Source organism: Harpia harpyja, chromosome 1, assembly GCF_026419915.1.
Source record: "Harpia harpyja isolate bHarHar1 chromosome 1, bHarHar1 primary haplotype, whole genome shotgun sequence".
Lineage (NCBI taxonomy): Eukaryota > Metazoa > Chordata > Aves > Accipitriformes > Accipitridae > Harpia > Harpia harpyja.
The window spans coordinates 53,162,503-53,174,597 of record NC_068940.1 but is presented as its reverse complement, the minus strand read 5'-3'; positions in this window follow the sequence as shown (position 1 = coordinate 53,174,597).

Here is a 12,095-nt window from a genome sequence, read left to right as displayed (position 1 = left end):
TAGCATTGCTCATGTCTAACATCCTTCTCTAATTAACAAAGATCATTTTCTGCAATGTATGTGCACCTAATTACCATTCCGAGTGATCATTAAGATGTACATAGAGTTAGCAGGAGCCTTGCTACTCACTCATCTGGAGAGACCTTATACCCCAGGGAGGGAAAGCAGGGTAGAGGAAAGCGTCTGGAAGTCCGGTATCGTGCTCTGAATGTGTTCCCACCCACGAATGAGGTACAGCGTGCTGCTTTACCCTGCCAAGGGGGACACAGCCATGCGTGATCTTGGGGCTCACATTTTAAACCAAGCTATACATTACCAAGTCAGTGATGAGTGCAAGGGCGCCGAATGCGATTTGCCAAGGTGTTTATGTACTTCTCGCGCTGTTTTCTCCGGGGCTTAGTGTGATGTCCGTCAGCACCTACATTCCTCACAAAGCTGGAAATTTCTATTATCAGGCACCCAACAACTCAGTCACAGTCTGTTTCTTCCTCTGCTGAACTGACTGCTGGCTGACAGTCTCACAGTCTCCCCTCTTATTAATTCAGCTCTGGCAGGCAACCGAGCGCTTCTTGCTATGGCTGAGGCACTAAGCCTAGGAAAGGGAATGCATTGTGTTAGCCGTTGCCGTATCTGACCTGTGTCTGGTTTTAATATGGCGATGGGGTGCATGAGAAGGTGACTGCTATGCTGAGAAATGTGGGAAGCATTTGCAGTGAGGAGTGAAACGATGCCAAGACAATAACTGGGAATGGCTTTGTTTCCAGCAGCTTGCGGTGGGTCACAGCACAAATCCGTATGGTTGGGCTTTTCCAGGTACGCCCCATTGGACTGTTGTAGCACCTAGTAAATGCTGACTGACATAACACCTCAGCCACAGAGGAAGGAGAGATTTTAAGGCCAGCAGCAGCAGGTCTGAGCATGGCTCTGAGCCCAAACACGGCACCTCAACCCCAGGGCTACAGAGCAGCTGGCAGCTCGCTCCTGCCCCAGTCACCACTTTTTAACTGGGCCTCTGCTGTGAGTCAGGAATGGTGACCCATGCAAGTTAAAGGTGAAGAACACATTTATTCAGAGTCCTATGAAGCAAAACTGTTTACTTTTGCAGAAGCCTAATTAGGATAGGTACCTTGTTTGCTGGGGCGAGAGAGCGAGCCCCTCCTGCCACTGTCCCCGGGAAGGTATGTGTGCCAGTCCCAGTCCCATTCCCCTTCCAGCAGCCTCACTCTTCGGTTTATTGATGGCTGAAGTGCAATTTTTTTCTTCTTCATTTTCCCCACATTTGTTCCTGTGAGGGAACAAAGTAAAGATTCATCACTTTCTCTCCCTTGCTGGCCAGAAACAACTATCTCCCAGTCTGCCTTTCAAACTGTGTCCTCCTACCACTGAGCTTCCAGAGCATGGTCAGGGAAGGCTGGCTGCAGGGGTGGCCAGAACATCTGCAACGTGATGATTTGGGTTTCTTTTCATTTTTTGACAAAGATGTGCCCTGGCCCAGACTTCTCTAATGGGTTACTTTGACTCAGAAATCAATGTTTCTGGCAAGATGTAATTGCATGTCAAGGTTTAGAAGACTTTTAATTTCATTTCTGTGTACAGTGCAACCACGGCACAAGTTGCATGTTGTACAACCTTGGAAGCCATCGGGAGCAAGAATGGTCGCTTTAATGGGATGACCCAGATGGGCAGAAGTGAACGAAGTCAAGGAAGGAGATGCCTGGGCCATGCTCCTTAGTTCAGAATCTTTGTAGGACAGATGAGTATTTAACCCCAAGAGCAAACAGGGAAAGCGGATTTGCTGACAAGTAAAGATCAGGTGCCATTAGTTATTTTCCAAAGTAAAAGAGACAAACGAACAACTGAGGCTTTTTCCAAAGCATGGTGATACCCAGGAGAGTCTTTCCTCTAGTCTCAGCAGGCATTGGAGCAGGTCCCCCGTACAGTCCAAGGACAAGCTGATCTCAGTTACCTCTCTCTTTCTTTCTTTCTTTCTTTCTGCTCAGGAGGTGCTGAAGACTTTCTGCTGATAACCAGCTCACAGTTTACATGTCTCACACCGTGCTTGTGCGCTGCAGCGAGTGACTTGTGAGGGTTTGCAGCCTCCTCCACCCTCGCGAATGCTGCTGCAAACCCCATGGGGAGCTGCTGGGAGAGGCGCTTGCTCTCTCTCTGTCTCTTCCTCCTCCTCTTCAGCAACACCCAGGCTGCAAATCCCACCCTCAGTGATTCAGATCAACAGACGGCCCTGTTATTTCTCAGACTGAGAACTCTTAACATTTCCTGTTGACAGCTATTTTGGGAATATTAAGCCTGAATGTTTTGGTGGAAAGTGAATTCAAAGGGCCACAAGAGCAGGGGAATGAGTGAATGAACCCAAGCAACTCAACAACACAAAAAATTTTGTAACGCTTTTTTCAAACGCAGAGGGAGCTTTGATACTGCACATGGCAACAAAGACTTTTGTCATGTAGGCTGCTTGGAGTCAATATGAAAACGTCTCCATTGTGCTGGCATTTGGTCGCAGGAAGCAAAGCTTGTAGTAGAACTTGAGATAAAAATATTTTTAAGGCTCATCACTTTTTGACATCTCCACTCCAACACCTCCTTCCCAAAGCAGTCTGTACAGACAGCTCCATTATGGCTGCTACTTCTGATCTTCAGCCTCACCCAGCAAACATGCTTGGAGCACATGTGCTGATGCAAACTATATGAGGAAGTGGAAAAGCTTATGGTGACAGCCTGAAATCAATGGGGACAGCTCATCTGTTTAAGGTGTGCAAGATCTGGCCTCCGGTGAGCAGTCATTATCTTTCACACTGAAGCACAAAGGAGTTGAATCTGTCTATGAAATTACATTATTCTACAGCAGTGGAAAAAATCAACGTCCTGTGGTCATGATTATGCAGGCGTTGGGCCATGCTGGAGACCACTATGTAGGGGTTTTTTTTATTTTAAAGAAGTAGCTGGGCATTCAAGTCATTCAATAAAATAAAAATTCTGATTTTCAGCAGAGGCGGTGCATGCACTGGATTAGGATCTGTGTGCCTAATTTCCAAAGTGTATTTCTTCTGAAAAAAAAAAAAAAAGTCTACATTTTTCTCTTTATGCTACCTACTGCCTCAAGATCTCAAGGCAGAGCAAGATTTGCACAAATTGCAGCTAACTGGGAACATGTAACATTTATTCACACTAAATGCTTTTCCTACAAGAGTTCTTTGGAGCACATTTGCAATATATTGCATAAAAATTTGCATTTTAGAAGAAGATTCAGCCTTTCTATGTTTCTGCAGCAAAGGCCCTGCCCTGCTAAATATTTCCCTGTAGATGTTACAAGCCTCAGTGTGGCCCTGGTGCTATAAGCGTGCACACACTGTCTAATCATCTTGAGATTGGGTAGACGACATCGTTCAGGTGGGGATGTTTGTCCACACTACATAGAAATGCAGTGTGTAGTACAGTTACAGGGAATATAAAGGAAGGTATCAGGACACATGGGGTCTGCTACTACCTAGGAGTTGTAGCATATATACTACGTCTATTTGGAATGCTACAGATTTCCCAAGCTCTCTTTCAGCCTCCAGGCACGTATTTGTGCACACCATATGGCTGGTCCCATCCATCTATACAGTAGATAGTGTGGTTTATGTAGGTAAGCCAAGGACTGGCTTTCAGGTGGACAGAGCGTGGTTTGGTGACGTGCCTGGAGATACTGGAGTCCTGGCTCATGTCCTTTGGGACTGGTATGGAAAGCCCAGCACTGTGGGATACCAGCTCAGGTGTGCTTGGGGCATAGTCTGCAACTCAAGTGTAAAATGAACTAGAGACTGGGCATAAATTTGGTTCAGTCATTCCTGGAAATTGGGCAATGGAATAAGCTTTCCATGCACATAATGCCTAGCCCTGCACAGTGCTGGCTGAGCAATGCTTTCCCTATGAAACTCAGCCCTGCTTGGTTTCATGTCTGCTTGTGTTTTCTAGGCCTACCTCAGCTTTCCAAGCTTTTCCTAGAGCAGGTGTGAGAAAGGGAACTTTTCCAGTGAACCAGTGTCTGATTTCATACTGAAATAATTTGGTTTCAGCAAAAGAGGATGATTTTAAGCAACTGATGGCATCATGGTTTCGGCTGAATTGGGCATTGGATTTTGGAGATCTTTTGATTGTGTAGCTGGAAAAAAAAGGGGGAGAAAGGTTCATGAGACCCTCCTGGAGCTGAAGCTGCTATGTGTAGTTCTTCTTTGCTAGCCAGCAGAGTGGAGTGAGTAGGAAAAGAGAAAAAAAAAAAGGATGCAATAATTTGAATTTGAAAGTGAATTTTGATTTGATTGAGTTCAGCAGTCCTTCTGTGTTTGACTTCTGCATTTGTTTGTATATTCAAGCTCTACAAGCATGAGGGCTTGCCGAGTGAATTTTAAACAGAGATGCGCATGTACTGACCATCAGTGAATTCTGAATACTTTATACTCTTGTAAAATTTACACCATGCTGCTTTGTTACCTACTTCCCCTTACCAGGGAATAGAAAGGGAAATAGGTGGATATGGCACATATTGCATATTATAATTTATAATGGACTGCTCTACAGAGAGGAAGTTATTTGCTGACATTACCATTGAACATAAATAATGAATAAATTAGAGAATGTTGCAATCTGTTTATAAAGAATTCTCAGACAAAGGTGAAATTCATGAAAAAAATATTAGTTGCAAATGATTTGCTCAGCTCTAGTTCTTACTCCTGTGGCTCTGAGGGACCTTGACTAGTCATGAGCTGATAACCTTCAATTCGAGCATGGCAGGCTATAAACTCCTCTACATGACTTATAGAATCAGAAGAATTTTAATTAAAAATATTTACCAATATTCATGCCCTCCTTCATCTCCAGAGTGACCTCAAAACAGAAGGGGGCTTTAGCTGACAAGAAATCTAGGTCATTCTCCTTCCACCTTTCCTGTCACTGAATCTCGTGTGAAGCTTAATTTTGCATTGTGATGGAGTAACAGCAAGGGGCTTAGTCCATGCGAGGTCCTAAATTTTGGATGTTAAGTAGGTGAAGCTTATATGTGCCTCTTGACACTCAGTACAATATGGCTGGGGTGAAAACAATGCTGAAATTTTGTGCCTAACATAAAGTAGTGGTCATTGCCACCTAGGATAAAGGAGACTTAGATCAACGATCACCCAGCCAGGGTAGGAAGAGGAGATGGCGATCTCATGTAAATGCTGATGTGCTTGTTTGTGTTAACGGGCTGCTGTTGGTGTAACCTCTTTTGGGAAAAGTCTTCTGGATAAAGGACATCTCTGCAAATCAGGAAATGAGAGCTTTATTCTCAGTTGTGTCAGAGACTTCTTAAAAAAAAACCATTTTGTCCAGACACTTTAAGATTTAAAGCACTGGTGTAGGTGCTTAGCTGCCTGTGATTTCTCCTCATTATGTTTGTGGCACCTAATTATCATGTGGATATGAATTTTGAAGTGGCCCATGCCCTCTCCCTGCCTATTCGTATTTCAATAAAGTAAAGATTATAATCTCTGCTGATGTCACAGGGATGCTGTGAGGGTCCATTATATGGCTTTTTGTCTTAGAAGAAGCTATAAAAGTTCACAATGTCTTATTAGCGATGCAGATCAGTCTGGAGCATCCACAAAGGCTTTTCAAGACATCTTGGATGAAGTGTTTTGAACCAGGGAGGGCCACCCTGCCATCAACCCCAAAACCCAGGGGATTCATGCAAGAGTGATTGGTTTGTCTTTGAGGCAGTTCCTGTGCCCTGGGTTTTGGCAGCTCTTTCGGAGCAGTGTGGTTTGGGATGGCGAGAATGAGCAGTCCCTGAGCAGGACAGTCAAGACATTGTTTCTCTCTTGCACGCTTGTCTCATGCACAAGAAATTCCCAGAATCGGCTTTCTGAGAGCCTGTGAAACACTTTCCACACCTGCCCCGTGGCTGTGGGTGAAGAATTGGTCCCAGTGACCCATGGCAGCTCCCACCACTGCTCCAGGTTTGGAATAGCCATGTGGATCCTGTCCCCTGAGGTAGTCACAGGCCCACTTGTCTCGTTTCAGGTTCCTCTTCATCCCTGGAGCAGTTCATAAAGGTTATAGAGTACATGGTAATCAGACTCTTTTAGGCTTAATGTTTTTGCATGTTGATACCATGTTTGCTAATTACCCATGCTATTATCTCTAATAGACTCGCCCTTCCTGCCTGATACACATTATGGTGAATTTGCAACAGGTTCAAGCAGAAATAAAAGAGGAAAAAAACTCTACTTCCCAACCCTTCATCAGTTCCATTTCTGTCTTATTTTGGCTTCCTCCTCCTACCTCTGTGGTAGCTTTGCAGTATTTCTGTCTCCCCTCCGTAAGCTCAGGGGCAGCGTCACCAGAAACAGCTCCTCTCCAAATGGGAGGATGACCATGACTTGTGGCTCCCCCCAAAAATCTGCAGTCCTGCAGCTCGATGGGGCTCATCCTGCCTCAAGCACCCTGGGATGGAAGACATGGGATACCGCGGCTTCACAAACTGGCATGGAGAAATAGGGAGAAACAGTCTGTCAAGGGGAAACAAATCAGATCACTATATCTTCTCACTCAGTTACCCTAAACCTGCTTGTCTCCTTGTTCTTTTCAAGGCCTGCATTTTTGTTTTGGTTTATTTTATTTTACTTTATTTTATTTTTAATTTGAAGGATCCCCTCTCTATGAATAGTCTCTAAGGCGGGCACTGGGTTATTGTCCTTTTGGTTTTCCCATTTGAGATTGAGCCAAGATTAGCCAGGGCATAAACTCCTGCCCCGGTTGCAGTGCTTTTGCTTTGATGCATGCATTTCAGCTTTAAAGTCTTCTCTCTCCAGCAGCTGTAAACCACATCCCCACCCTCACAGGGTATTTTGCCCTGAGATTCATGTGTGCAGCATAAACAGACATTTGCTCAGGTTTCTCACATATGGGTTTGGCAAGACCCACCCTGCCGTTCCTTACCCACCTTGGTCTGGTTTGCATTCCCTGCTCTCCCTCAAGTGAATCCTGTTGGGAGAGGTGTCGGAGGGCAGTACCGTAACTGAAACAGCACATCAGGGCCGAGCAAATGTAATAACAAGCTGTTCTGCAAATTGTGGCCTAAAAGAAACATGAAAACAAAATCTGAGGGAGGGTTGCTGTTATTATGTTATAGAGACTGTGATTTTTCTTGCTATGTTTTGCTGCTTTCTTGTTTTTAGCTTTCCACCTCTGTGCTGTATGAGATTACAAGATTTCAAAAGCATCTAACTATTACCCAGAATAAAAAAATCTCAGCATGGACTGCTGGTTCAATCATAATCCACTGTGATATAGTATGTGTCATCTCTTCTCTGGATTAAATCTAACCAGGAAAGGGGACCCTGCAGCATCTCCTCATCCATCCTGCAAACACCAGTCTGGTGGGAGTAACCAGGACCACTGTGGTCACCATCCTACTGCCCGTTACATTCTTGAAAAGGATGTTTGGGAAAGGTGGGACCTAGTACAAGCAGCTGAAGTTCTGGTGGGAAGAAGAAAGGAGCCCTGTTACCTGCTATTTTCTCTCTTTTACTTGCCATGCCGCTTTAAATAACATGATGGCATGCTGCTGAGTAGTGGCCCATTGCAACCACACACCATACAGCTGTGTGTTGTCTGTGAATGTCATCGGGGAGGTGGAGATGAAGCCTTTGTTCTTCCTGCAACACAACATTGTGTTGCTCGGATCTAGCTCCTGGCCCTGCTGAACCAAGCTGATGCCCTCCTTCACTGAGGAGTTTTCTTCCTTTCCCCAAAAGCCAGTTCCAAAAAGGAAAGTTGTTCGATATTTAGTTCTAGTGGGTGTGGAAGTGTGTTTATAGATTACCAACCCACGCAGCATTATAAGGTTCAAAACTCATTTTTTCATGTTTACTGAGAATGGAATATCGTAGTGCCATATCTTGCGGTGTGCAGTTGCAGCCCATTCTCGAGTATGTGGATACTGTCCCTCGGAGCGAGCTTATGGCTTGACCGCGTGGATGAAGAGCTCTGCACGGGCTTTTAGAGAGCAGCCCCATCACCAGCTCCTGCTGCACGTTCCCATGTATAGGCCAACCATATAAGCAACCCACTCCATCACAAACAGAGGGCTGAACTCAGGGCTTCGTGAGGTCTGCAAGAGAGCTTCTGCCAGCTCAGCAGGGGTTTGCCAAAGCACGCCGTGGCAGCAAGGGACCCACGCTTTGCCGGAGCAGCTCTTGGGATGGAGATGGAGTCAGCCCCACGGACACATGTGAGCGCAGCTGCTGGGGGGAGGCAGGCAAGGGAGGATTTGTCTTTTTGCGATTGGCAAAAAAGCTTTTGCAACCAAATAGAAAGGTTTACTACTTTGGAGGGCAGCGTGTGAAGGTACCGAGAGCTGGTAAGGAGCACAGAGGTGGAGTCAGAGTCAACCATGAGTAAAATACAGGCTCTTGGGTGCATAGTATAAGTGGTTCAACACCACTAGTGATATAACAGGTTTGTTTTCTTCCCTCTCACACTTCCACAGCATATTGCATATGAGATACCACTAAAGACATGACATGACACGGTATCAGAGTGGTTTTTTCCTCCTCATAGCAAGAATATATAATAATCTCTCTGGGAAGCACGTCTCAGGCTATCTCCAAGAACAATAGATGCTTGTAAGGCTTCCAGTGAAGTCAGAATAGCTGGAGGCTGCGAGTCACATAATAACTTTTTGTGCTTGCATAGTGTTTCATTTTCAGACTGATCTGAATAGGAGATGGAAAATAACCAGGTTTGTTTTTTTTTTTTAATTGGCAACTTCTCAAGTTGGTGTTTTTTTGAAAACCAGGAATTGCCATCTGAGTTATCACACTGGCAAAAGCAGGATTGTGCCAGGGAAACAGGGGGTTGTCTGTGGATGCTTCTGCTCTTAGGAGCAGACTGTGGGACCAGAAGGAGAGTACTGGGAGTCTGGAGGAGGATTTAAACAACACCACACATGGTGTAAGAAGGACGCAGGCTTCTGGCGTGGTCTAAGTGGTGCCCCAGCTTGTGTGTGGGAGTGGAGCCTGCAGTGGAGCCATTGTGCCTACCGCTGGGCTGCAGGTACCAGCACCTGAGCTGCTGCTGCCTGTGGTGTGCCCTGAAAAGGGATGACATGCACCACATATCCACCAGTGCCGCTGCCGATGAGCAGTGAGCGGCAAGGCTTTGGGTGCAGGCTGTAAAGGTGCTCTAGTTTCCTTATCTAAATATTGCAAGATCACTACCGGTGCTAGCGAAAAAGGAAAAAAGATGGTCACAGAAAGTCATGGGACCCAATTCTTCTTTATCACGACTGGGTTCATTGAAAGGGGGGCCCTGATATTTAAGATAGATACATTTTGCTATGACAGCAAATCCAGGTTTCACTTAGCCTGGCTTGCAAAATGAGGTGGTGTTACTACACATCATTCAGGCTGGGATGAAGTCCCTAACGTACTGTGTTCTTCCCAGTGGTGTGGACAAAATCACAACAGGCTCTAAATCAGTACTATTATATATTGCTCCTAATTATGTGTTGCATAGGCTTGGATTTGAGGAGGATTTTGAGGAGGCTGAGAGCTTATTTGTGTTTGCTTTTCCCCTAAAAACAATTTTTTAGAATTTCATTAAGCTGTATAAAACCAGATTGTAATGTACAAAATCATACTTGCTGGAGAGGGTTTTCAGCATTCCCTAGGAAGGAGTCATTTATGATTGTCTGAATTACCAGGATTCAGTGTGAGGGGGAGGAAATGGACTTTGTTTAATTCCAGGCCCCATTCTCTGCCTGTGCGACTGTCACCCATATTCTGCGCGGCTGCCCTGTGCCACCAGGCAGAGGGGAAGGAGCACAATAAGACACAGCTTTGACTGGAAGGCAGGTAGCTAAAGTTACGGCATTTAAATCAAGACTTGGGTTGTGCTTTTACCTTTACATGTTTTAAATTGCAGCTTTCAACAGAAACTGGGTATCTATGTACATGCTTTGGCACAGGGACACAGATGCTGTATTCTGCTTGGCTGATATATTTAGTTGAAGTATACAGTGCTACTAGTCTCAAGAAAAATTTTTATCAGCAAATCATTTATTTCAGTCTCAGGACAGGAAAAACAATTCAGCAAATATTTTCAGGGAATACAAAAAGAAAAAAGCAGATGCATTCAATGGACTTAGTAGTAGCATTTTCAACCCAGAGATTTTCCTTTTGCGGTTTCTGCGATTTGACAGAATCTTTGAAAATTGGAGTAGTTATTGATAAAGAAAACCCCTTTTACCTCCTTCTTCCCCCTCCCCTCAACTGCATTCTTATATGCATCTTTACATGCATACTTGCCATCCAAGTGTGAGGACACACACTTGCAATAGGGGGGTTGCTGAGCTCCAGTGCATTCTCTGTCCAATTTGTAGTTTTGGAAGGGCCCTACACTATTAAGCTTTAGGATATTTTTGGATATGGACTCTCTTTTCTGTTGAAATTCTTTCACTTAGGTTAAAAATACTTGACTATGCAGAGCAAAAGATACTTGAATTTTTGGACCAAAACCTGACACTCAGCTACCCTTGCTGTATAAGCACCCAATTCTCGCCTTGTCTGAGCTGATGAGTATTTACCCCTTTCAGTCTCAGTTCCTTTTTCATTGTTTGAAATTTCCCCTTTCTCTGTCCTTCCCCCACAACTAATTTACAGCCCCCTGCCAAAAAATAAACAAAAAGCTAAGCATGTCTGCCCACTCTGTCTTGAGTTTTTTAGTTTATCTTGGGTCCACTCCATCCCATAGAGTAACCCCACATTTCCCCCCTACCTCTCTGGAGCCTGACCTTGTTCCAAGCTTCTTGCACAAGAGCTAAGCCATGCCTGAACCTCTTCCCCAGGCTTTCCTTTATGTGGCTTTTAACCCTGTCCTTGGTCAAAAATCAGACACCCAAGGATGCCCGTGCTCTGGATTGCCTCTTCGTAGTGGTACTGACCTTGTTCCCCTGTGCCTCTCTTCACAGAGCTTAGAGCATCTTGCAGAAAGTGTGGATAGGGCTTTTCATGCTTCTCCAGCTCATTTCCCTCACTGTCAGGGTGGTTTGGTACGCTCAACCCATATTGCAGGGGAAGACCTGAGCCACTGCGCTTTGGAGGAGGAAGGGAGCAGCCCTTTGACCACCTGCATCCTCCTCAGTATTGAGAGTAACCCCTGAGCCCAGATGGGAAACTAGTCCTGTATTCCCCTTTTATTCTGATGAAAGATGCGGGGAAACAAAATCTTTTGGGTTGAAGAAAATGTTTCTTTGGCTCAAGACAGTTTATGTTTTCCTTGCTGAAAAAAAGGGAAAAAATGTTTTTGGACAACTCAGACTGATTTTTTTCTCCTTTTTTTTGGTGCTGGCCACCTAACTGAAAATATCAATTATTTCCACGGTCACAGGCACTCTGCCAAACTCTTGATCCTCATGACTAGCGCTCCAGTATAACTTTATGGATTTGTTATCACAGCAGATTCAGCCTCGGCTACTGGCTTCTGTAAACAATGTTTTGCTCTTCTTTATGGTTCCTTACACCTCCTCAGGTCACGGTGCTAACCCCACCGCTCCCTGCACATCTGCTACCTGAGGTTAAAAGCACTTGACCCAGCCACAACCCAGGCACTCCTCTTTCTGTTGGAGCTGCGCCCTTCTCGGCCTTTGTGCTTGTTCTTTGTGTTGTTCAAGGTGTAATTCAGCTATAGCCACCATTCCCCAAAGAGCTAAATTGCTTATATTTCTTACAGCTGACACAGTGGCCAAAGTACTTCATGCTATTAACCGACTCTGTGTTTAGCCTAGTAGGTTGTTATTCTACCCCTGCCATTAACGCTGCCTTTTCATGAAATGCACGGCTGGAGTGTACTTGGCTCAAATTCCTGGTGTGCAAAACTGGGATGGAGTAGCTGGGATTGAGCATGGCATACCCTGTGATAAATTCAGATGTGTTAGCAAACCCTCCTGTCCAGTTTGTTGCTGGTAGGAAAGGCGTGACATGCTAGCAAGGCAGCAGAACACAACGCAGATGCAGGGCACCATCCTCGAATGCTTGAACAACGGATGGATCTTTCAA